Source organism: Meleagris gallopavo, chromosome 2 (assembly GCF_905368555.1).
Source record: "Meleagris gallopavo chromosome 2, MGAL_WU_HG_1.1, whole genome shotgun sequence".
Taxonomy (NCBI): domain Eukaryota; kingdom Metazoa; phylum Chordata; class Aves; order Galliformes; family Phasianidae; genus Meleagris; species Meleagris gallopavo.
In genome coordinates, this window is record NC_139405.1 from 49,104,705 (window position 1) to 49,129,859 (window position 25,155).

Here is a 25,155-nt window from a genome sequence, read left to right on the forward strand (position 1 = left end):
TACATTGTTTTCCTAAAAAAAAAAAAAAAAGTTATTTCAATCTTTTAATTTTTACTGAGAAAGAAAAGAACGACGTTTAGATAATTACATGAACAGCTGCCAGTGGAATTTCTGCATTCCAAGTGAGACTAATTATACTATTGGCATTAGCTGTAGTCTCGAAACAAGGCAGAGAAATTTTGTTCCTGGGCATAAAAGTTGAGTCTTTCCCAAGCAATGCTGTGTGATGCAGGATGAGAAAAGCGTAAGATCTACAAACATTTTAGCTACCATCTTGGTGATCTTCCATGCACATAGACACTAGAATAATAGATTTTGGCTTGGAGACTTGCTAATTGATTTAGTAAATGTCTTTAGTAAACATTTTTAAAACGTAACAGAACAATTTGATCTCAAAAGCTATAACTAAAATTCACTAGTGATTACCCTCCTCCGCCCAACTTACCCCAGAATTTGCATTTTGTAATCACTTGTCTTTATTCCTCTGCTTCTTCAGCTGAGATGCAGTTGAAAGCACAAAATACCAGCATAGAGTTTTCTCCTTAATTGGCTATTTCTATACAGACAGGGAAACAGCCTAGTTGCAAGTTACTTGTGATCTTTACTGTGAAAGAAGAAATGTTTTTGCAAAGCAACAGGATGTTAAGACGCCAGAGCGGCACCTCAGAGCTCTGAACAAGATAAGTTCCTGCTTACAGAACTTCACATGTTATTTAGCATGCATTTGCCCCTGGGCTGCATCATGGAAACAAAGTACAAGTGCATGGTACTAGTACTCTATGAAGTCCAAATACTGTCTGAAATGACTGAAGAACCAACTTAAGTTCAGCAGATGCATTCCTTATGTGAAGATAGGATGACTGACTTACATTCAGCCAAAGCTTCATGATCACAGAAGTGATGTATTCTTGCATATTCCGTGCAATTGACAACAGTACTGTGTTACTTCCGGGTTTTATTTTAAGAAAGGAAGACTTGCTTAGCGAACTTGCTTATGCATCATTCCTTAACTGCTAAAGCAAATTGAGTTCCAAATAAATAAAAGGAAGACAGTACTGAAGAAATATGAATATTGCTTAAGTTAATTGCTCATAAAGCTTTAGCAATTCTTCTAACATTCAGAGACTTATGTACAGCAACAATTTATTGAGTTCATAAAGGCTCATCACTTACTCTTTTCTAGGGCTTATCTGTGTACTACAGCTCATGGCATGGTCACAGAAAACATCACCCCACATCTACTAGATGAATTTTTATTAGTTTTAAATAGTAAGTGAAAAAGCAAGTGTTTCAACTACATAGCCAAAAGCAAATAGTCCCAATAATTGCAGTGCTTGGGATGTTTTAAGGGGTTTAAAAAAAACTCTGGTGACTCTGTGGTTGATAGTATTATGTCAGCAGAAAACATTTACAAAGTTCTGTAACAGTCTTTATGAGAGAGAGAGAGAGAGAGAGAGAGAGAGAGAGAGAGAGAGATCGATCCAGTGTCACCTTGAAAATAAGTAGCAACAGAATAAGCAAATGTGGGAAGGTTTTAAAAATATGCATATAAAATAAAATGAAGTCAGGAAAGCAGTAAAACTACTTTTAAGTCACAGCCACAGACTCTTTGAGGTGTATCTGCCCTGGTGCATCCTTTTCCATTGACTAAAGTTCCTTCAGACACCTGCTCTTTTGTGATCTTATCTATGGCCATAGATGTTTCAAGATATTCTTGCATGACCTTATCCGCATTGACAGTACAAGTTACACCTGCTGCAGCACAGATTTCTCTATAGTCTCAGATTCTTTCAGGTGCACTTGCTCTAAAGCAGACAGCCACAGATGCTTCAGAGTGTACATGCTCCCATGTGGACTCATTCACATGTCACAGTCACTGTGACCAGCCCATGAACATAGCCATAGCTGTTACCAGAATGTTCCAACATACAGCAAAGTGAGATGATAAGGAGTAAAGGAAATAGAAGAAGGAGCAGCAACCACTTACAAGCATTGGACTCTAAGATACATTAAAGAAAGTGAGCCCTCTTACAAACATGGGAGACTACGATTAACAACTAAACATCTACTACATCTATAAATCTGGGTTGGCATGCTCCACACTGCAATCAAATCTATCATTATTTGAAACCCTTTGAGCCTTGTTGGTTGATGAAATATTCAGCCACTTCCAGAAAAGAGGGACTCATCACACCTAATGGCTTCTCAGCGAGATGAATGTCATCACCTCAAACTCCCTCCATCCTCCTTTTTAATCCCATTTTGGTTGCATCACATGATGTCATATACTATGGGATGTCAATTTGGTCAGCTGGGGTCAGTCATCCTAGTTCTGCCTCCTTCCAGCTCCTGTTGCAGCTCCAGGCTCCTCCCTGGTAGGATTGTATAAGAAACAGAAGACTCCTTGGCTCTGTGCAAGAACTTTGTAAAAACTAAAATATCAGTATGCTATCACCAGTATTTTCATCAAAAAGCTAATACAAGCCTCTATGAAGAAAACTAACTCTATCCCAGCTTAATTGTGACAAATGTATTTCCTTAAATAAAACAGAAGTGTGTTATTACCCATTAATTGATGATTTGGGAAGTAGAAAAAAAATATTCCATTAGACCTTTTTCTTAAACAATGTGGTATTTTACAATTGGTTAAGTTGTAGCATTGTTGATAGATAACTCATGGCTATATAATGTCAGTTGTTATATCATGCCACTTTAATGATAGAATACATCTGAATTTGATTCGTTATCATGCTCGTATTCTTATTATCATTCTATCCATTAAAACTACTAAAGAGTTTCTCATTATTCCTTTCAGTTTTCTTCATTGATTTCCTTAAAAATCAAATTCAAGTCCAGAGCAGACTAATTGCACACCTACTATAACATCAAAATAATTTTCAGTGAATGTATGAACTTAAAGATAGGACTTAAACACAGAGTGGCATTTGTTATTGTTGTGAAGTACAATTCTGAATTTTGCTGTATTCTTTGTTATTAGTGTCCTTTGCAGGAGTTCACAAAAATAAATAACCCTGAGATCTGTGTCTCCAATTAAACAGATGAAAACACAAGTGTTAATAGATGTTATGTACTGGGTACTAAAGAGATTCAAATGGGTTTTGCTATTATGCCTTTCATAACTTGTGTCTTAACCCATGAGTAATGTTGCTTCGAACTGGCTTACAATACCATTAACTGAATGTTCATAGTAGCTGAAAGCCTCCCAGCATTGGCGACCTTAACATAAACATTGTAAAAATGGCATACATCTATTAATATATAGGTACTCAATGACTGCATTCAGTTATTGGTGTAATTCCATTTATTGTCATGAAACACCCTCAGTTTATTTTATAATATTCTGCCAAACTATGTGTAATACCATATGGGAAACACCATGTGCTCCATATAGTCTGCTTAAAACAGAATTCCACTCACACTAAGTTACTTTAATTAACTTCTCTGCAAGATAATTAAATTGTTATTCCCATATGTGCAGGATATTGCTTCCAGAATACAACAAAAATTCTCACCAAGAGAAGAAATTATCCTCAAGTACAAAATACAAATGTGTATGGACACTGTGATTTGGAAAACAAAGGCAAGTAGTTTTAGTCAGTAATAGGACAATATACTTAATATATTAATGAGATTCACAGTAAGCCTATGTATAATAATGCACTATATCCAGAAAGAATATACTGTAGAAAGCATAATCTAGGAAGAAGGTGTTGTTCATTAGAAGTTAATAAACTCAGATCCTTTGGTTCTTCCTGAAAATTAACACAGCTTGGACATTCAACATTTTATTTTTCTTTTCTGACAGATCTTAGTACAATAATTTAGTATCTCATTGAGCACCACAATCTGAGCAAGATCACAGGTCATTGATGCTCAGAGACAGTAACTTAGTGCAAAACTCAGAGTGATATCATATACTTTACAATAATTCAGTGACAGAAGCAATTTCCTACGGTGCAGTAGAGCAAAACAGAAAGCATAATGATGACAGCAGAACAGCAAGATCCCAGGCTACAGCAAGAATTCACTCAAAGGCAACAGCCATAGACACAAAAACAAGGAAAAGAAGCTGCTTACCTTCAGAAAACCTCAGCTATTTAGGGATCTTCAAAGAGACATACTTCCTTCCACTGCCAATCCTTAAATGAAGTCTGGGAAGGGATGGATCCTGGCTTCATCCTGTCTGGTCAATCAGGTACCCTGCATGCACCTGAGCTCCCCTGGGTTGGCCCTGCCTTCCCACCAGGTGCTCAATCACAGTTTCAAGCCATGACTTAGTATTTCCATGACATGTAGTTTTTAGAATTGAATCATTATATCCTGCACCCTTGTAATATACCTGCTACTTCATCTCCAACCTTGATTTTTTCACCTTCCAAACTCTGGCGCAGCTCTTCTGGATGCTGAGATGTTGTCTGCTGTCAGTCCTACAAGAGAATGAATCCTACTAACTTCTCGGTAAAGGCAGAGCACAACAGTACCCCTAGTGAGCTTGGCCTGTACTACCTGGTTCTGTGAGCTACAACAAGGCTACATTAGTGTCATAGAAGCAGCAACTAGTTTTCTCTGTGAAAACTATGGGGGAAGTTCAGAAGTTGTTTTTTTTTTTTTTCCATTTTATTTTAATATACTGATATACGTAGTAGTTGATGGTTATCACATTTCATAGATTTTATATTTACCTTTTTTTTCATGAACAAAACCTGCAAATATGCTGCATTATCCTAACTATAAAGTTGTTTTTTTTTCAACTCTGTGATATATTCATTACTTATAAGCAGAAGACAAGCACTGGAGAGCTGCTCTGTCCTTATCTTACCCTATGGCCTTATAAAGTCTCTTCAACTTTTCATTTTCTCAGTCTGAAAAATAAACTTAGTATTTTCATACCTAGGTTACAGGAGTCCTTTGAATTCATTGGTGTCTTATCAGTGTGCTACAGTGTGTTCTCCCCTGCCTACAAACTCCTTCTTTGGTTTGGCCATTACATCCCCTATGGGTGTAATTGCCAATGAAACAGTCATCTTTTTTGGATGATGCTAAACTTTATTTGGCAGCTATTGCTCCGCTGTTTAAAGGAAATCCATATGGACTTCAAAAAATGGAACTGGCCAAACATGAAATGCAGTTTCAGAACAGATAAATGAAAAGTAACGTATATAAAGAGAAATAGTATAAATCAATCCTATATAATGCTTAACTTGCATTATGTTGTTTGTTTTCACTCAGGAAACAAATCGTTCAGTCATCCAGAGTTTTTAAAAATCAATAACTAAATGTACAGCAGAACCAGAAAGCCAACAACAAAAAATTTTAGCTTCAAGAAAGGCGCTGCAAACCTGAAACAGGGTACTTTTTTGTTGCTATATAAAATTTCATACATCAGCGTCTTGGTTATATATACACAGTTCTGGATGAAGCATTTCAATGAAAGTATTTCGGATTTAGAGAAGTTGCAGAGAAGCATGGTTAGAATGCTGAAGGAAATTGAGGAGGAAGCCTGAAGTGTTTTGGATAGGAGAGAAAAACATTGAATGCATAGAAACGAAATTTATTAACACATGGGTACAATCTATGAAGTGACTAAATAGTCACTCATCAATGCTTGCAGTTCTGAAACCTTAGGACAATTGGTAAAATCGATAAGTTATCCACAGTATACAAAAAATAATATTTTATATGGAGGTGATGAACATCTCCAAATTCTTGCTATAGAGAGTCTTATTTGCAAATTTATTATGGACTTGTAGGTGTTTCTTTATGTGTCACATTTTCTTGGAAAATCATTGGCAAAAAGGTTTAAAAAGTTATATTGCAGTGTGTTTATGCATTTTTTTGGTTTAACACTTTTATATATTCTGCCTTAATACAAGAAGTTATTTTTAACTTATTCTATGTGTTAACATAATGAAATTTAAATGTTTTAAATTTGCACCAGCTGCCAGTACTTAAAGCTAATTTATCTGCCTCCTAGAATCTGAAAAATAGTGCTATTTCCCCTGACCCTGAAAGGCTTTGTCAATAGAAGAAAACAAGATTGGGAAACTCTAATTAAATATTTATGTATTACCCTAATCTCCTTTCTATTTTATTAGATGAATCTAAAGTAATTTGTATAGAAGAATGTATCAGAATATCTTCATGTTTACAGTCTAAATGCTATTATATTCTAATTAGATTTACACAAGGAAGAATTATAGTATAAAAATACTAAATATAGTATAAAAAAAGCACATGAAATTATTCACAGAATCACAGAATCACAGAATTGTAGGGGTTGGAAGGGACCTCTAGAGATCATCGAGACCAACCCCCCTGCCAAAGCAGGTTCCCTACACCAGGTCGCACAGGTAGGCGTCCAGGCGAGACTTGAATATCTCCAGAGAAGGAGACTCCACAACCTCCCTGGGCAGCCTGTTCCAGTGCTCCGTCACCTTCACCATGAAGAAGTTCTTACGCACATTCGTGCGAAACTTCCTGTGCTGCAGCTTATGTCCGTTTCCCCTCGTCCTGTCTCCACGTACCACTGAAAAGAGACTGGCCTCACCACTATGGCCGCCACACCTCAGATATTTATAAACCTGGATCAGGTCCCCTCTCAGTCGTCTTTTCTCAAGGCTAAACAGACCCAGTTCACTTAGCCTTTCTTCATAGGGGAGATGCTCCAGGCCCTTCACCATCTTTGTGGCCCTCCGCTGGACTCTTTCCAAGAGATCCCTGTCTTTTTTGTACTGGGGAGCCCAGAACTGGACACAGTACTCCAGATGAGGCCTTACCAGGGCAGAGTAGAGGAGGAAGATCACCTCCCTCGACCTGCTGGACACGCTCTTTTTAGTGCACCCCAGAATGCCATTGGCCTTTTTGGCCACGAGGGCACACTGCTGGCTCATGGCCAACCTGTTGTCCACCAGGACGCCCAGATCCCTCTCTGCAGAGCTCCTCTCCAGCAGCTCATCCCCCAGCCTGTATTGGTGCATGCAATTATTCCTCCCTAGGTGTAAGACCCTACACTTGCTTTTGTTGAACCTCATCTGGTTTCTTACTGCCCAGCTCTCCAGCCTGTCCAGGTCAAGGTTAGACTGTTTTAAATATAAATGCATCTTATGCAATTTGTGGAGGATTAAAGCACTGCATAGGGATGGAGGTGATATGAAGTTCTGATTTAATACTTGAGAAATGTCACTTTTTTGAAACAAATTGAAGGGTGATTTGATATTCACAACAACTATTTACATTTAAGTAAAGTTTAAAGTACTTGAGAATTCATGTTTGATAGATTGCTTTTGTATTTATCTGTACAAAGATTTTTTCAAAAGATACTGAGATGCAGTTTATGCTTCCTCATCTGTATCAGCCTGCTTTCCAAGCAGAATCTCATTTGATAACAAATTTAATTGTAAAGTGTTTCTCTCCAAGACTCTTTATCAGAAATATGTTCCCCTTATTTCTCAGACCGTGCAAGTTCTTATGACCTTTTAATGATATTTAATTTCTTTCTCCAAACAATCATGAAGGGATTTCAGTGCTGTCATGAAAAACTTTTCTTTCAACCTTTCTGTTTTACGAAGAAGATAAATGTCAAGTTTGTTCTTTGAATACAACTCCTGACTTATTATGGTTTAAGGCTGTACAGATACAGCTGTCTGTCTCCAGAAATAATTACAAAAAGCACTGTTAATCACAAATTATTCCACTATGTACAGATTTTCTTATCTAAAGGAGAAAATCATAATAACTTTCTCACATGACTGGAATTAGTCTGCATTTTCATTAATTAGAGACATCACAATCCCTCCTCAGGAAAAAAGAAATGTGTTTGCCTTCAGACATGGACTTTTTTTTACTCATTCAGCAGCATACTGAAAGTCTTGATCCTCTTCTGTAATTCTGACCAGTTTCAATCCACTCCATTTGCTGTCTGTGCCTCTTCTGCTCTCTGTTCTTTCATGCTCTACTTCATACTATATAATTCTAAATCTGGCTCCCTCATTCTCTTCCTCCATCTCCAGTTTTCACTACAAGATTTTTTGCTGTATACTCATATTGCCAATCCTGACCAAGTGCGGATCCGTTTGCTGGTTCTGGCACAGACCAACTCCACATTTCTGATGACAGATCATATAAAATTCTTGCATATTAAATAAGAATGATAAACCTATGCAGTAGAAATGCCCACATTAGAAAATGATTTTCTGTTCAGATTGTTCCAGAAATATGAATTCAGAATTGACATCTCTATTTTATTTTTCATCTCTCTTCATCTGAAAGATGGGATGAAGAGAGAGAGCGACATTGTTCAAGGTCATTTTGTCTAACAAAGCTATATAAATATATGTTGGGTTTTTTTTCTTCTTACCCTCATCTTTTCATTATTTTTTCACAGAATCACAGAATCACAGAATTGTAGGGGTTGGAAGGGACCTCTAGAGATCATCGAGACCAACCCCCCTGCCAAAGCAGGTTCCCTACACCAGGTCGCACAGGTAGGCGTCCAGGCGAGACTTGAATATCTCCAGAGAAGGAGACTCCACAACCTCCCTGGGCAGCCTGTTCCAGTGCTCCGTCACCCTCACCGTGAAGAAGTTCTTACGCACATTCGTGCGAAACTTCCTATGCTGCAGCTTATGTCCGTTTCCCCTCGTCCTGTCTCCACGTACCACTGAAAAGAGACTGGCCTCACCACTATGGCCGCCACACCTCAGATATTTACAAACCTGGATCAGGTCCCCTCTCAGTCTTCTTTTCTCAAGGCTAAACAGACCCAGTTTACTTAGCCTTTCTTCATAGGGGAGATGCTCCAGGCCCTTCACCATCTTTGTGGCCCTCCGCTGGACTCTTTCCAAGAGATCCCTGTCTTTTTTGTACTGGGGAGCCCAGAACTGGACACAGTACTCCAGATGAGGCCTTACCAGGGCAGAGTAGAGGGGGAGGATCACCTCCCTCGACCTGCTGGACACGCTCTTCTTAATGCACCCCAGAATGCCATTGGCCTTTTTGGCCACGAGGGCACACTGCTGGCTCATGGCCAACCTGTTGTCCACCAGGACGCCCAGGTCCCTCTCTGCAGAGCTCCTCTCCAGCAGCTCATCCCCCAGCCTGTATTGGTGCATGCAATTATTCCTCCCTAGGTGTAAGACCCTACACTTGCTTTTGTTGAACCTCATCTGGTTTCTTACTGCCCAGCTCTCCAGCCTGTCCAGGTCTCGCTGAATGGCAGCACAGCCTTCAGGCGTGTCAGCCAATCCTCCCAACTTCGTATCATCAGCAAACTTGCTGAGGGTGGCCACTATCCCCTCATCAAGGTCATTGATGAAGATGTTGAACAAGACCGGACCCAGCACAGACCCCTGGGGGACACCACTGGTTACAGGTCTCCAGCCAGAAGTTACTAAAGCAGAGCTTCATAGCTGATGGTGAACGCATTCTTAGTTGCTCACAGACTTCTTCATAGCACATAGAAGTATTTTTCAGATTCCAAAAGATGCAAGCGCCTTCCATCCTCAGAATACCTAACAGGCTTTCCAGAGTTGACTAGACACACACAGGATCACACAGAATGGTCCAGGTTGGAAGGGACCTCAAGGATCATGAATCTCCAACACCCTGACACAGGCAGGGCCAACAACCTCCCCATTTAATACTAGACCAGAAAATTCTGTTTGAAACTGGAGGCTATACTACCTCCAGCAATCCATTCTAAAGACTCTGCTTTCTGAGCTTTCATAAAGCTTTGAAAGCTCCAACTACGGACACTTCTTTTTTAAATTGATTTAATTTATCATTTTAACTGTAAGCCCTGAAAATTCTCCACAATAAAGTCCTTTACTGAATTAGAGGTAAAAGAGCCTCCTTAAAGTCAGAAAGAACTTTTCTTTAAATATAGTTTGTTGGTGGTAGTTGCTTGTTTGTTTGTTTTTTAGTAACCATAGCATAGTTACAAATTTCTCATTTTGCCTCTGAGCTTAAACCTAGAATGAGCAATGCCTGAGGGGGCAAGGCCTCTCTGGAGATTTTCTTTTCCAACCAACCTGCACAAGCCAAAGTTGTTACCTGCAGCAGGTTTCTCATAGGCACATCCACATAAATTTCAAATACCTCCAGAAATGGAGACTTCACAACTTCTCTGGGTCACTTATTCCAATCACCCTCACACGCAAAAAAAAAAAAAATGCTTCCTGATAGTCAGATGCAAAATTCTGTGTTTCACTTTATGTCTGTTGCCTCTTGTCCTGTCACTGGGCACCACTGAAAAGAATATAGTTCTATTCTCTTTATTCTCTCTGTTATACATTCACGCATACTGATAAGATCATTGTCAAAGTTCTCTCCTGCAGGCTAAAGTGTCCTAGCTTTCTCAGCCTCTCCTCTTATGTCAGATACTTCAGCTCCTGAATCTCTGCTATGGCTCTTCGCTCAGTATATTCTTGTACTGAGGATCCCCGCGGTGCAGCCAGTACTCTGGATGAGCCTCATTAGGGCTGAGAAGGCTCACCTCCCTCAATCTTCCGGCAGTTCTTTTTGAATGCAAACTAGCAATCTATTAGCCTTTGTCAAAAAGACATTGCTGGCTTAAGTTCTCCTTAATGTCCATTAGAACCACGAGTTATTTCTCTCGCATGATCTTTTCAGCCAGATGGCCCCCAGCTTGTTCTGGTGCCTAGGATTACTCCTTCCCTGGTCTAGGAGTTTGCATTTCCACATGCTGAACACTATGGTGTTTGTGTCAGCCCATTTTCACATCCTTTCAGGATTCCTCCAAATAGCCACTCAGCTAGCCGCAGTATCAATTACTCTGCTGTTTTGTTCTATGATTCAGGTTCAACAGCAGGCGTTGTTAATAAGAGGCCTTTTAAAAGACTAAGAACATATCTCTACTTCTGCATTTACCAGCAGGCATTCAGACCTGTTATATTGAGTAGATGCAAGTCTAATCTATATAGCAAATATCCAAGTTAGCAAACAAAATGTCCAGTAGTTTTTATTATAGGAATTATTGAATTGTCACTGGCCAACTTGGCCAACTATCCCAATAATTTGGGATAGTTTGGATATTATGATACTTTATAATAAAACACCATAATTTTATATGCATTTTCTTATTTTTAACCATTTTTATCCAATGTAAATTACATATCATACAAAATGATTTATCTACACCCATCACAGCTTATTTTCAGTTTCTTGTATTTCTTTAATACATCAAAGGAATTCTGGGGGACACAGATGGTATATATCAAAAAGACAGTAGCTGAAACTAGTGTTGATCAACTGTTAGGAACAAAGTTTTGATGTGCATTTATGCTGTCCAAATATAAGGCCACACTGGGAATTATCAGAGTTATAGCAGCAGTTGGTATAACATTTATATAATGCATATAGTTTTAAACTGAGACAGAGGAGATTTAGGTTAGATATTAGGAGGAAGATTTTCACACAGAGGGCGGTGACACACTAGAACAGGTTGCCCAATAAGGCTGTGGATGCCCCATCTCTGTAGGCGTACAAGGCCAGGCTGGATGTGGCTCTGGGCAGCTTGGTCTAGTGGCTGGAGACCCTGCCCGTGGCAGGGGTTCGAAACTAGATGATCACTGTGGTCTTTTTCAACCAGGCCATTTTATGGTATAGTATTTGTTTCAGATTGCAGGTTATTTCAGCCCTGGACCTAGCAGAGAGATGCAGTGGGAGAAGCTATATCATTCCCCCTCTGACATTGATACAAACACAACTCTGAGAATTTATATAAGTACCAAAACATTTTTAAAATAATAGATGGATTTACAGGTGTTATCACAACTTCCTATCAAGATACATAAAAACAAAGTGGAATTGTACATTTCTCTCTGAGTGCTGTTTCTCAAAATTATAGATGAGCTATGACCTTGTTGAAGTTCTGTAGATTACCTAAAATTGAGCCCCGAATGAAGATCATTTTATTTATAATAATAATTTTAAATACAGAAAAGAAAGAATTGATGAAGGAAGATGGTGGTGTAAGTTTGTAAGTTTGCAGTAAGTTAATCCTTTAGCAAATGTTTTGTAACTGAGATATATTCTTCTTGTATGGAAGAGAGAAATTGCAAGGATTCCACATTAAAAAAAGCATTTCAGGAAGATGATTTTCTTCAGTCGCACACTGTTTGCTGTTACACTTTGCTATTATCAGAAGTCATACTTTGATGGTGTGATCAAACTAAGCCAGGAGAGGCAGAATGAGTTAAAGAGTTCAGTGAACTCTTATACCTTTGAAAAGATAATAAGCAAGAATAAGCAAGTGTTGGGAACAAAGGTTCTAATAAGGATGATACAACCATAATGAACTGAGCTTAAAACTATTTGAATTAAGAAGTTTGGTGGAAACTTTAAAAAAATTAAAAAAAAAAAAAAAGGAAATGCACATGATAAATTTAGCTGACTTGAAGAAAAGGGACTTTCACAAAGTCATCAATATCAGACTTGGAAAATTGGTGGCCTTTTCTACATGTTACTCTACTAAGGAAAATAAAATGCCATTTGAAATTCTCCTTAGAGGATTAGGATGTGTACAGGGACTGACAGCAAGCTTTAGCATTCTATTACATATATTTGTGTTATGTCATTTTTTTCTTCAGGGCAGCAGGTGCAGACAGCTGTTAAATCATAGTTCTGTTCTGCACAGGTGGTATTTTGTATTTGATATTTGATGAATTGTTTTGGATTGTGAAAATGTATGAGACATTTAGAACTTGGATTAACTCCTCATGGGAGCTCCAGTGCTCAGTACTTCCTCAATATGCTGTCCAGATCTAGAAGAATATGGTATTTTATAATATTGAAATAGTCTTCTAACATGTTTTTAAAGACCAAGTAATAGTTCCTCTTTTTGAGCCAAGAATTTTGCTCTGAAAGAAAAGATTAGTTTTGCTTACCAAATTTTAGATTATACTTTTGCCTGCTTGTCTGCAAATAAAAGTTGCTATAAATTGTCTTAAAATAAACAACTTTATGCTGACAACTCATCTTTCCCTGTTTCTCAGGTATTTATTATTGATATCTGCCCAGTCCCCGATCACCTCATAATTCTGTCCCTGGTCTGCTACTATTCTTCTCCTAATATGTCTCAAATTCCTAGTATTTTCTCCTCTTTATCATCCTACTACACTCCCAGTGTATAAATAGCTCACTAACTCACCAAACTCCATACTTAATGCTAAGTGAGCTTGTGCTAGAATTAGGGGCTTTATAGACAATCTGTATATGAGGAGAAAAATCTTGCAGGAAAGACTGCAAGTTCCGTGTAAATGAAACATACCCAGGAAGCTGAAAAGCTGTTTGATCAAACATAGAATGGAAGTAGACTTGCTCAGATCTGGATGGTAAGAGTTATAGGGGGCAAATGCAAATTATAATTAAAGTTATGAAGTTACTGCATTTTACACATTATCCAGTTACATTGAATCAAAATATACCTAATGTCTTCCTTTATTTATTGTTTGATGTGATTTATTGAGATACACTGTATCTCAATATAACATATGAAGTCTCACATGCCATATTTTGTTTTTTCTTGTATATCACTTTTGGAAGATACTGTTCACATTTTGGTTGTATTTACACCATTGCACTTATTTTGGTGTTTATTCATGGGCCTGTCTATTAATAACTGAAGCTATCTAGTGGAATTTTGTTGCTTTTCCTTAATGTATATTTTAATTTTATGAAGTACTTTAAAAATATTTTTCCTTTATTGAAGTGACAAATCTAACCATTTCCTTCATACTCTCAATAGAGAAAAATATTAAATTTGGTCAAGAATTTGAATCAGGATTTGCTAACATGCCTATGGCTGTAATAATCTACGCTAATGTCTTGACATTCTGTGCCTATAAACGACCTTTGAAGCAGCTGACAAGAAGAGGTGAGTGTAGTGTTGTAAAGTGAACACCGCTCATCTCTCATTATTTTCACACTGAGCAAGGAAATAATTTTTTTCCAAGGAACCATCCAAGAGGAAATCTTAGATGAAGCTACTCAGGCCTAAGGACATCTGCAAAATCAGGTCCACGATTTGAAATTGTGGCCTTAAAATGGGTTGAAAACAGCTTATCTGAAATGCATGTTTACTGGTTTACATATAGGTGTGAAACATCTAAGAAAGAAGTGGCTAGGTGCATTGCATTTATTTAGATGTATTATATTTCTATTTCATAGTGCATAACATCATGGAATAAGAAAAGAAGACATAAGGTGATCCCAAATCTCCTCAAGTCAGATGGAATATTTATTAATCCCAAAAAAAGTCTTTAAAATACCACATAATTTTCAATATCTATGTGTTTACACTCTCTTTAGATGTTTAAGTAGATAAAAAAATTTATAGACATCTAGAAATCATCATATGCTGTTGTTGTCTGTCTATAAATATTTACTACGTGTTTGCCACATTTAACGATATGTAATGCTTAATTACTTAAACAGAAAATATAATCAGACTTCCCTATTCACCTCTGTTTTATTTGCCAAGTGAATAATATGTCTATTGATAAAACTGGAAAGCCTTCTTTCAAAGTGATTTATGCTCAGCCTATTATCTTTATAAAGAGGAGCACTGAAATCCAATTAAAAGTTTTGAAATATAATTTGTTTGTCAGGATCTTTTTCAAATATAGATTGTCACAATAATTGCTCATGGCACACATGACTTTGAGTAGAGATGATAGTAGTGATGGGATAACATTGACATTCTCTGAGGAAATGAATTAAATTTCAAGACTAAGCATGAAACTCCCCTTTGAAATTGGGATCTTGTAATGTGACTCATATATCAAAAGCTTAACCTTCAATTCAGCAGTTGTATATAGTGGTTTCCTTCCACACCAGAGCATTGCCTTACCAGAAAATAAGGTTTCTTATGAATTGAAAGAAATTATAACTTAATGTAATGTGTACACAAATATAACATAATGCGTAATGTTAGCTGTTAGTATTGTATTTATGAATAAGAATAAACTTCTGCTGAAATTTTGGCTGTTCAAAATAGTCCAGGATTATCTGAATATCTACAATATACCCCATGTACTTAGGTGACCAATATTTCAGTAGTTTTTCCCTATTTCATAAGAGTGAAATTACTGATGTATTCTATCAACATTACACTTCCACTAGTTACATTTACGTTTTATTGAAAAAGTACTATCTTTTCTCAGAGCATGTTTTTTTCCTTTTTCAGTTGTTTTACTGTTTTCTGAAATCCAGTTTCAAGGTCAACAAATTGTATCTCCAGCAATTGTTAGGTAAGTTGAAGTCTCCCATGAGCACAAGGGAACACTGGGGGTTGGTCTCGATGATCTCTAGAGGTCCCTTCCAACCCCTACAATTCTGTGAATTCTGCCAGCTGCACACAGAATGGTTCATCTGTCTCTTCATTCTGGTTGGGTGTTCTGTTATGTCATTCTTGTTGGTCTTCCCCCTGATTTTTACCCATAGGTACTCAACCTTAAAATTGCCAGCTCCTAGCTCTACAACACCAAAATGCTTCTTAATGTAGAGAGCCACCTCACTGCCCCTCCTTCCTTGTCTATCCCTTCCAAAGAACTTGTAGCCCTCCACTGCAGCACTCCTGTCATGAGAGTGATTTCACCATGCTTTTGTGATGGCAACTAAGTCATGGTTTTCCTGCTGCACAATGTCTTCCTGTTCTAGTTCTCAGTCACCAGCACCATAAATAAGTTTTACCCAATGTTCAGATGGAAACTTCTGGTCTCTGTTTTACTCTTACTGCCTCTAGTCCCACCAGTGGACACCACCAAAAGGGGTTTGGCTCTCTTCTCTTTACACTCACTTTTCAGGAATTTACATGTATTGATCAGACCTGTCTTGAGCCTTCCCAGGTTGAACAGTTCCATCTCTTTAAGCCTTTACTTACAGGAGAGATGCTTCAGTCACCTTTGCAGCCCTTTGCTGGACTGTCTCTAGTAGTTCTGTACTTATCTTGTGATAAGCACAATGCTCCTGATGCAGCCTCAGTAGGGCTGAGCAGAGCCGTACTAAGATAGGCTAATCTTTGGCCCTTGAGCTACATTCAAAGTGCTTTAGCAATTATTCTAACCTAAGAAATAAGCTTTAACATTACATGTTCTTTCTTGAAACAATTAAAATAATTCCGTATAATTATATAATTTAAAATAATGACATCCATTTTCCAGAGTGTTTTTAGCAAAATAACAGTGTTTATTGATTATTTGAGTGCTAAAATTCCACTCAAAGCAACTATATTTCCTATCTGTATTTTTTAACTATATTGAAGGGAATAATTTTATTTTATTTTTTCTACAGATTCAGGTCACAGGTGTGTTAGTAGTTAATGTAGTAGTAGTTAAGTAGTTGACAAGACCATTCATTTGAACATAAAAACCATTACAGAAGATCCAGATATTTTGCACCAAAGGTTTAGGCCATCTCAGGGACTTGAGTAGTTCCTTGGAGAAATAGTTAGTACTCTAGACCGTCAATTCACAGTTTGGATTTCAAATGTCTAATTTCAAATCTCAGTGGAATTTAAGGACTTTTTTATGCTGCCCTCTAGAGGAGCCTCAAGACACTGGAGAAATGGGCTGACAGGAACCCATAGCACAATGCAAAGGTTTTTAGGTAGACAATCCATACTAGTTGACCTTATGCAAATTTAGCACTGTAAGTGGCTGATTGACTGCTAGTGTGTCTAGCCATATGCCACAGCACTTTTTCTGGCTAAATCTTTTTGAAAGATGGCTGTCAGTTGTCATTAAAGTCCACTTGGAACAATTTGAAAAGCAGACAGAAGACTGACAATAGACAAATGTCATTAAGGAGATGAAAGGTAGGAAGAATATATGTATGATTCTGGTTTTCAAAATGACATTATCTCCCATTATTATAAATATTGACTCAAATATTACTCAAAGCAGAGGGGAAAAAAAAGTGCACTATGTTCTGAAAAAATATATTTAGAGGAATAAAAAAGGAAAATTGCCTTCTGTTTATATCTGACTTCCACGAAACTCAGTTTTTCTGAACACTCATTTATTCCTGTACTGAATAACCTTGAAACACATGAAAAATAGTTTCTGCCAAATTGCCTAAAAAATTCTTGACAACCAGTGAGCAGGGCTTTCACTGAACTGCGTGAAAAATAATATAACTGTCTCCTCATTCATCTGCTGTTTCCTGTTTTTTGTGTGTGTTTTTTTTTCTTCTCAGAACTGGACTGCAAACTTTGTCCAGAACTGATGTCCCTTTTTTACTACAATAACATAAATAATAATTATCTAGAGGAAAATCTGCTTTCCTGTGTCAACTGGGAAAAGGAGTCTGACAAACAGAATAAGCCAGGAGTAGTGTCATAGAAGAGTGGAAACTCAAACAAGCAGGGTTAAGGCAACAGTGAAAAACAAAAATGAACAGGCAATCCTGTTTAGAAATAACAAGCATTTCAAACTCATGTGCATAATGAATCCTCTGAATATATATCACTCCTTCCCTCCCTCGGGCAGATTGCCTTCATCCATGGCATAAGGAACAGAAATACTCATGTAACAAACATTCAGTCTTTATCTCTTTTTCTGACTCGAGAAGGACATGTATTTTAAAATCAGAACTTTAAAGCAAGCCCACGTTTTGTTCTGAAAGCTAGTCTTTAACCTCACTTTGGAAAGGCATTCTTCTTCCTGTAACCAAAGACATACTGGAACTGAGCCATTATGTTTCCTTTTTCATCCACTAAATACAAATAGAATAAGATAGATTTCATTGCCCTCAGCATGCCCTCATAACACTTCCAGCTTTGCATAAGGACTGTGATTATAATCAGATCTCATTCTTCAGGGCTTCAGATGATCAGCTGTAAGAGTCGGGGCCATAATTTGACTTGTAAATTCTCTTCTTCCTTTACATATTCATCCTTTCTTTTGAAGCAATTGACTGCAGCTGGCTATTGAGTGAGGGGTACCCTTACTTCAAGGTGGCACAGTGCTTGAAGGTGCTTAACTGGTGTCTTTGATTAAGGACTGGAAATCATTCTGACAACATGGTTTAGGATCAGAAAGGAATTATCCAAAGAAACAAGACCTCCAAAAGGAATTATTTATTCAAGTCTGATCAAATAGACTTTTTTGATAGATGAAAGTTGGACAAATGGAGACATAACTGATATGATGTTAAGGCAGTTGTGGAGAAAGTGGGGATTTATGGGTTAGCTTTGAACTCTTCTCCTGAAACATTCTGTTTTTATTTTAAGTAACTGAAAAAGGCAAAAATATTTGCTTTGGTAAAAAATGAGATTGTTGAACTGCTTACATCTCTCAAGCATTGTATGATGAGACTACCTATCATAGGTCATTACACTGTGCTTTGTGAGATCTACCCACTCTTTTATCAGAATAAGTATACCTCTACACTCTTCCTCCAGTGTTTTGAAATGCTGAAATTATCCCGGGTCTGCAGTTATGATCTCTCTTTTCAAGCATATATAGAGATAGACTTCTGAGTCAAGGACAAATTAATCATATGATGAAGGACATTTTAATAATGCAATACAATTCTGAGTGAGTAGTAACATATTTCTTACTATTTGTCCCACATGTCCAACACTGCAGTTTCAAAAACACTTATGTAACAGCTGCTCAATTTTTTATGAGATTGCAGCTGTCAGAAAGAACTAAAATTGAAAAAAAAAATAGAAAAAGGTAAGGGGGAAGAAATTCCTACTATTTAATTATTAGATTTCCACAAAGAAGAGTCTTAGAAAGGATATACTAGAGCAGAAATCTTAAAATCACTGATTTTGCAGTAATTTTTTTCCTCATTATTTACCAAATCTTTATCAGTGTATCTAAAGTCTAAGAGGAAGAGAAGGCAGTTGTACTTAATGTTAGAACTAGATATGAGAAGTAAAAAAGCCTCTAGACTTCCTAAAGAGAAGTTGAGAATATCCAGAAATGATTGTGAACATTTTGGGTCCTGTTAGAAAGTCACAAGAGGATGTTGAAAGTGGAGCAGCATTCAGAGTTAAAATGAAGTCAGGAAATAGGAAAGAACAAGTTCTGTAGAAATACTGTGAGACAGTAGGTGAAGAGTGCCATAGCTTCATGGAGGAGCCCCACAACTAGTTGAAAACAGTAAAGATGGAAATGAAAGTGATGCATGCACAGAAGTGATGTATGCACACTTAGAGCTTGAACTTGTATGTTTCAATTCTGTAAGGTGTTTTGATCTCTTTGAAGATGTGGTTGTCTGCCAGTGTTTACGTCAGATTGCTTGGATAAGGAAGGAATTCTCGACCGATTTCAAGTACAACAAAATAAAAATCCTTAAGCAACAGAAATGTTAGGATCCTAATTAAATGTGACATTAGACAGATTGGTCCTTTTCTTATTGTTCGATAAAAAACTCCAGTGGAATCTGTGGAAGACAAACATAGACAGCTGTTCCAAGATAAGAAGACGTAGAAAATCTCTGCAGATAATTAGATTGAAAGGTATTGGCGATTCATGAGAACATCAATAGAAATCAAACTAAAAAAGACTTTTCCACCAAAAGAATGTTTGGAATACCAGAATACTAACTACAGTATTCAGAGAAGTTTATAATGTCAGCAGTTAACGGCATACAAAAACAATTATAAGTTTAGATGGAATAAAGAACGTAAAATGTATGTTTAATACAAGCAGGCTCACTGAGCACCTTTATTTATTTATTTTCTTACTGAACTAGATTATTCTCAGAGTAGTTTTACTGTACTGACAACACTGACAATAGTAACTGATGCATATTTCACAGTTTTAAAATGGCTATTCTGTTCTAAAAGGTAATTTTATTACACTGTGTGCCTTCTAGTCCAGAGTTGTGGTCCTTTTATACAAGCAGTTGCATCTTTTTAGCTTTCCAAAATCTATCTCTATTATATTCATCTTTTTTTCCATTATTTTTAACTCTTGATATGCATCCTAAATCTTCACATAAGAAAGACCAAAGTCTCAAGGAAAACTTAATTTATTAGTCATACACACAGCAGATAATTACCTCAAGAGCATCCACTGAATCCCACACAGAGCTTGCACACCAAGAAACTGAGACACTGGATGACCACAGCAGATTAATTTTGTTATATTGATTTAATAACACTGGAAAATGCTTTTAAAGCTTTAAAAGCTTGTTATTCATATTGGTTATCTAAATGTGCTATATGTTAACACATCCTTTAGAAATTCCTCAAATTCTGTCTGCTTCTATTGACATGTAAACTTGGGGGTCCATGCCTCAGATTTTTTACTGTAAAAATTAAATGAGGAAAATATTCCATGTTTAGCAATGGCTTTAACTAAGCAAAGTCTTCAGAGAGATGTATTTAGGAAGGACACTCTGGATTTACTGTCCTATGCCCATAAATAAAGATATCAGTGTGAGAAATGTCGATTAATTTCTGAGGTGTAAACCTTGTTTTCACACTGCAGCCTCCATAGCACTGAATTCACTTCTAGTGAGGTCTTCTTGTACATTTTTCAAGCTGTATTTTCATCCTTATACAGCAGACTTAGCTCCCTCATGACCTAGCCTTCAAGAAAATATTACAATTTATATAAAGAGATATACAGTTTATAGAAAGAGATTTGGAGATTACTTTCCCTATGATTTTTCTTATAAAATTTGCTAGGAATATGTTCAGGTAAATAAACAGTGTTCTGGGCTTTCCGTTTTTCCTCCTCAGTGGGTGAGTGCATCTGGCTGCTAGATGGGAGGGAGAACATTCAAACCTGTCTTGGGACAGGGAACTTCTCTAGCTCCGTGCACATTTTGCAGGTGCAATGGAAAAAGTCAGGGCTGCCTTGCTCCAAGTCCTCTTCTGGTGCCTGTGACCTGATTTTAAGTACATGGCTCTTCCCTTGTTTCTTTTCCACATAATGTTACACTGCATATTCTAAGTGTGAAGCCTCCTATCCCAAAAAGGAACAAAAAATATACTCTCTACACTTTTACTTTTGGAAGTATAGTCTTTAAAAGTCACTAAATTAGGCATTACTCTTACTACGTATCTTGCTGCAATGCAACATATTTGGGTGATATTTTTACACCTAAGTGATTTCTTTCTTTCTTTCAGACAATGTTTCACATATTTTCCATGAACTATTAATCTGAGGCTGTACATTTTAGGTTAATTGGTCAGCTTGTTTTCCAAGCATTTTAACTTAGTTCCTAACATCCCCTAACTTGGATTTGTTATCTCATTTTTCAGAATTCAGAAAGTCTTGTCAAAACAGAATTCCAGAGTAACAAGCAGCTTCTGTACCACAAGCTACTAATAGAATTCACAAATTACCTCTAAGAAAACATTATTTCAGAAGTCAGAAGTATTACATTTATTTACTTGAAGACTTATAAATAACAAATTTTGCATTAAGCAAGCAAATCAATAAAACACCATTTCTTTTGAGCTAATCCCTAAGTAAAAAATCACAGCTGAAACCGATCTTAATCTCATAATGCACTCAGGAGCACATTGCCCTGAAGGCACTGGAAAGTTCTGCAATTCCTCCAGATGAAGAGAAAGTAAGAGGAATGTGTGTCTTTTCTGGTGCTTACAAAATACTATTATCAGGAACTAGCAAAATATATCTTATTGCACACATAAAATTATTATGATTTGATAATATAAGGTTAACCATTAAAATCCAGCTAGTCTTAGTGACCTTTATATCTTGTTCCAAGTAAAATACTTAACAGTAATAATTCAAGTATAAGCAATACCTTCCATTACTTAAATACAGTACATATGGCACTGCTTAGGAAGTCAATAGCTATTTCTTCAGCAGATGTGTTATTGCATCGCCTGATGGCCATGAATGTCAGCAAACAACAGGGAGAGATGTAAAATGTGCCATTCATCTTACTAACCTTCAGCTAGGAAATGGCAAAGTGGAAACTTTCATTTGTTTTCTTATTGTCTGAATGTCTGTTTATGCTAATTCAGTGCTTGGTACTTTAGGTAGAACCCAAAAACTATTTATTTTCAATATTGTTTTGACAATCACATGAGCTCTAAAAATCTCCTTAAAATGAGTGAAGGCTTATTCAAATGGCTGCCTACAGTGGTCTCCCAGGGAGTGCCTGGGATCCTATATTACCCAAGTAAACAGCTTATGATGAGATCCAAGCTCCCACACTGCCTACACACTGTTTCCCATCTTGTCTTGTCTGCAACTAGAGGTTCTAATGGATGAAAAGCTGGACATGAGCCAGCAGTATATGTCTGTAGCCTGGAAGGCCAACAGTACCTTGGGCTGCATCAAAAGAGGGATGCCAGCAGGGAGAGGGAGGTGATTGTTCCCCTCTGCTCTACCCTCATGAGGCCCCATCCTAGCACAAAAAAGATGTGGAGCTTTTGGAGCAGCCCCAGAGGAGGGTCATCAAGATGATCAAAAGGCTGGAGCACCTCTCCTATGAAGAATGGCTGAAAATAGAAGGATTTACAAGACCTCATTTTGGCATTCCAGTACTTGCGGGAGGCTTATAACTGAGGGGGAGATTGACTTTTTACTCAGTCTGATAGTGATAGAACAAGGGGAAATGGCTTTAAACTAAAAGAGGGGAGATTTAGGTTAGATGTTAGGAGGAAATTTTTTACTCAGAGGGTGGTGAGGCACTGGCACAGGCTGTCCAGAAAAGATGTGAATGACCCATCCCTGGAAGTATTCAACAGCAGGTGGAATTAGACCTGAGGCAGTCCAGATCCAGTGGTTGGTAACATTGCCCATAACAGAGGCATGGGTAAGAGGTGATCTTCAAAGACTTTTCCAACTCAAAACATTTTATTATTCTATAAATCTATGAAATGTTTCAGTTTCTTTTGTCGCCATGGAAAATGAAACACAGAAGACAACCAGCATCAGACTCATTCTTATAGGCAGTATTGATGCAAAAGCTCTAGTCCTGATCAGGATGAACTGAACTAATCCCTGAGAAGGTCTTAGGAGATATGAGAGCTGTGAGTTACCTATGTTGCACTTGACTGTTTGCCTCACTACACCATCTAGAAGCTTCAGTCATTAATTGTGTCTGCTTGAGCAGCTGCAAGCCAGACCTCCATCTCCAGCAGGATCTCCTCAGGAACAGTGGCTGTTCAGAGGAAAGTCTCCAGAAAATATCTCACCCTCATTTGATGGCTTTGGAAAGTTCTCTCCTACATGTGAGGTTTCTATGAAACTGTTCTTGGTGCACATCACCCCTCATGCTGGAGAGCTGGGTTGAGGTAGATTCCTCCAACCACACCCAGGAGGGATAGATTCTCCTCAATCAGCAAAGGAAAAGCCTTCTACACACTCCTTTCCTCCTCAGCTCTTGGATGGCCATAACTTCTGAGATTTCTTCTGTTGCCCAGGAAAGACTTATAGACAAGGATAGGTTGCTAAACTATATAATCAGATGCAAACAGGACTACACGCCTTAGAAGACAGTCTTTCCTCACAGCTCACAAGCATGTAAGGAGCAATCTGATCAGAACCTATGAAGTTTAATACTGTCCTGGCTTTTTACCAGTCTGTTTTCATGTAGTCAAGAGACATGCCATACAGAAAAAGAGAAAAATGCTCTGTGAACTCCAGCCTTGATTTTGCAGCTGCCACTAACAAGCATAATGATGTGTGCTTATATTAAAATAAGAAAGTATTTTTGGGTGAAAATCATGCACAGTTGTTTCATAGGTGGCAAGACATCCACTGGCATGAAAATTAACAATGGTACAAATTTTTCCAAACAAGCTCAATATAAATCTCCCCTTAAATTATAGTGAAAGCTTTAGAGTGTGCAATATTCTGGATGAGAGAAACAGCCTGGGAGAAAATAGGCTTATCCCTGCCTCTAGCTTTTCAGTTCCAGAGTGCTCTGAAGCAAGTCTTGATGTTTTAACCAGGATTAATATTATCCTGATAAAACTGGTGGGAGTTTTCCCACTGATTTTAGACACAATGAAAAAAAAAAAAAAAAAAAAAAAAAAAAGAGAGAGAAATCCCAGACTCTCAAGTAGATGCTTCTTTATAGAAGGGAAAAAAGCATGGAGATGTAAAATGACAATGGCAAAGCAATCACTACGAATATGTCAAAGGGATGGATGTATGAAGTTACTGATTTGCATTCCCCATAAAACATGGAATAATTCAAATTAGCAAATCACTTCTACTCTTCTAGTCATGATACAGAAAGACTCATCACATTCACTATAGAGTAAATCTCTGGAATAAATGGAGTGCAAGGAAACAGTCTTGTTAGGCTGAAATATTTTATGGCAGAATGTAGCCTCAGTATGGTGATTATCATTTAGTGTTGATTACTTTAATTTCAATCAATATCTTTCAGGCATTTCCAAGAAGGAAAAAGTGGAAAGAATCTCCATCTTAAAATATTTGCTGACATGTTTTTTTGTTTGTTTGTTTGCTTATTTATTGAAATTGTTTTGGTTTACTTATAGGGTTTCTTTTTGTTTGTTTGTTTTGTTGTTATCTGAACAGAATGGGCAGAAATTGAAGTTACACAGCAAAATTTCTACCTGTGCAGATTTAATGAGTTAATGGAATTAAAAAAAACATAAGACGTTTCAAAAAACCTTTAGTTTAGATTAATGACTTTAAAACGTTCTATGTTGCTGTACTACATGAAAAAGAAAAAACCTTTCCAATGAGGACATTGTTTTCACTATAGTCCTTCTGACAATGACTAGAGAAAAACTCAGGAGATCAGGAATGAATGGTGATGCATTGAAGTAGCAAATCTCATGGCTTTCACACACTAGATTGTAAATAAACAAGCATAATTTTTAAAAAAAAATTTTTGGGATAAAGTGGAAGCTGAAAAATAGCATATGTAGCTACTCATTTACTTTTAATGTGAAGCATGAATTGAAAGCTTACATGATCATGAGGATCATGAGGTTTAATAAATCCAATTGCAAAACCCTTTACCTGGACTGTGACAAGTTCCACTATCAGTAAAGGCTGTAGGGATGGAGCACAGCCCCGCCAAAAGGACATGGGGTTACTGGGGGATGGGAAACTGGACATGAGCCAAAAGTGTGCCCCCGCAGCCCAGAAAGCCAACCCTATCCTGGGCTGCATCAAAAAAAGAAAGGCCAGC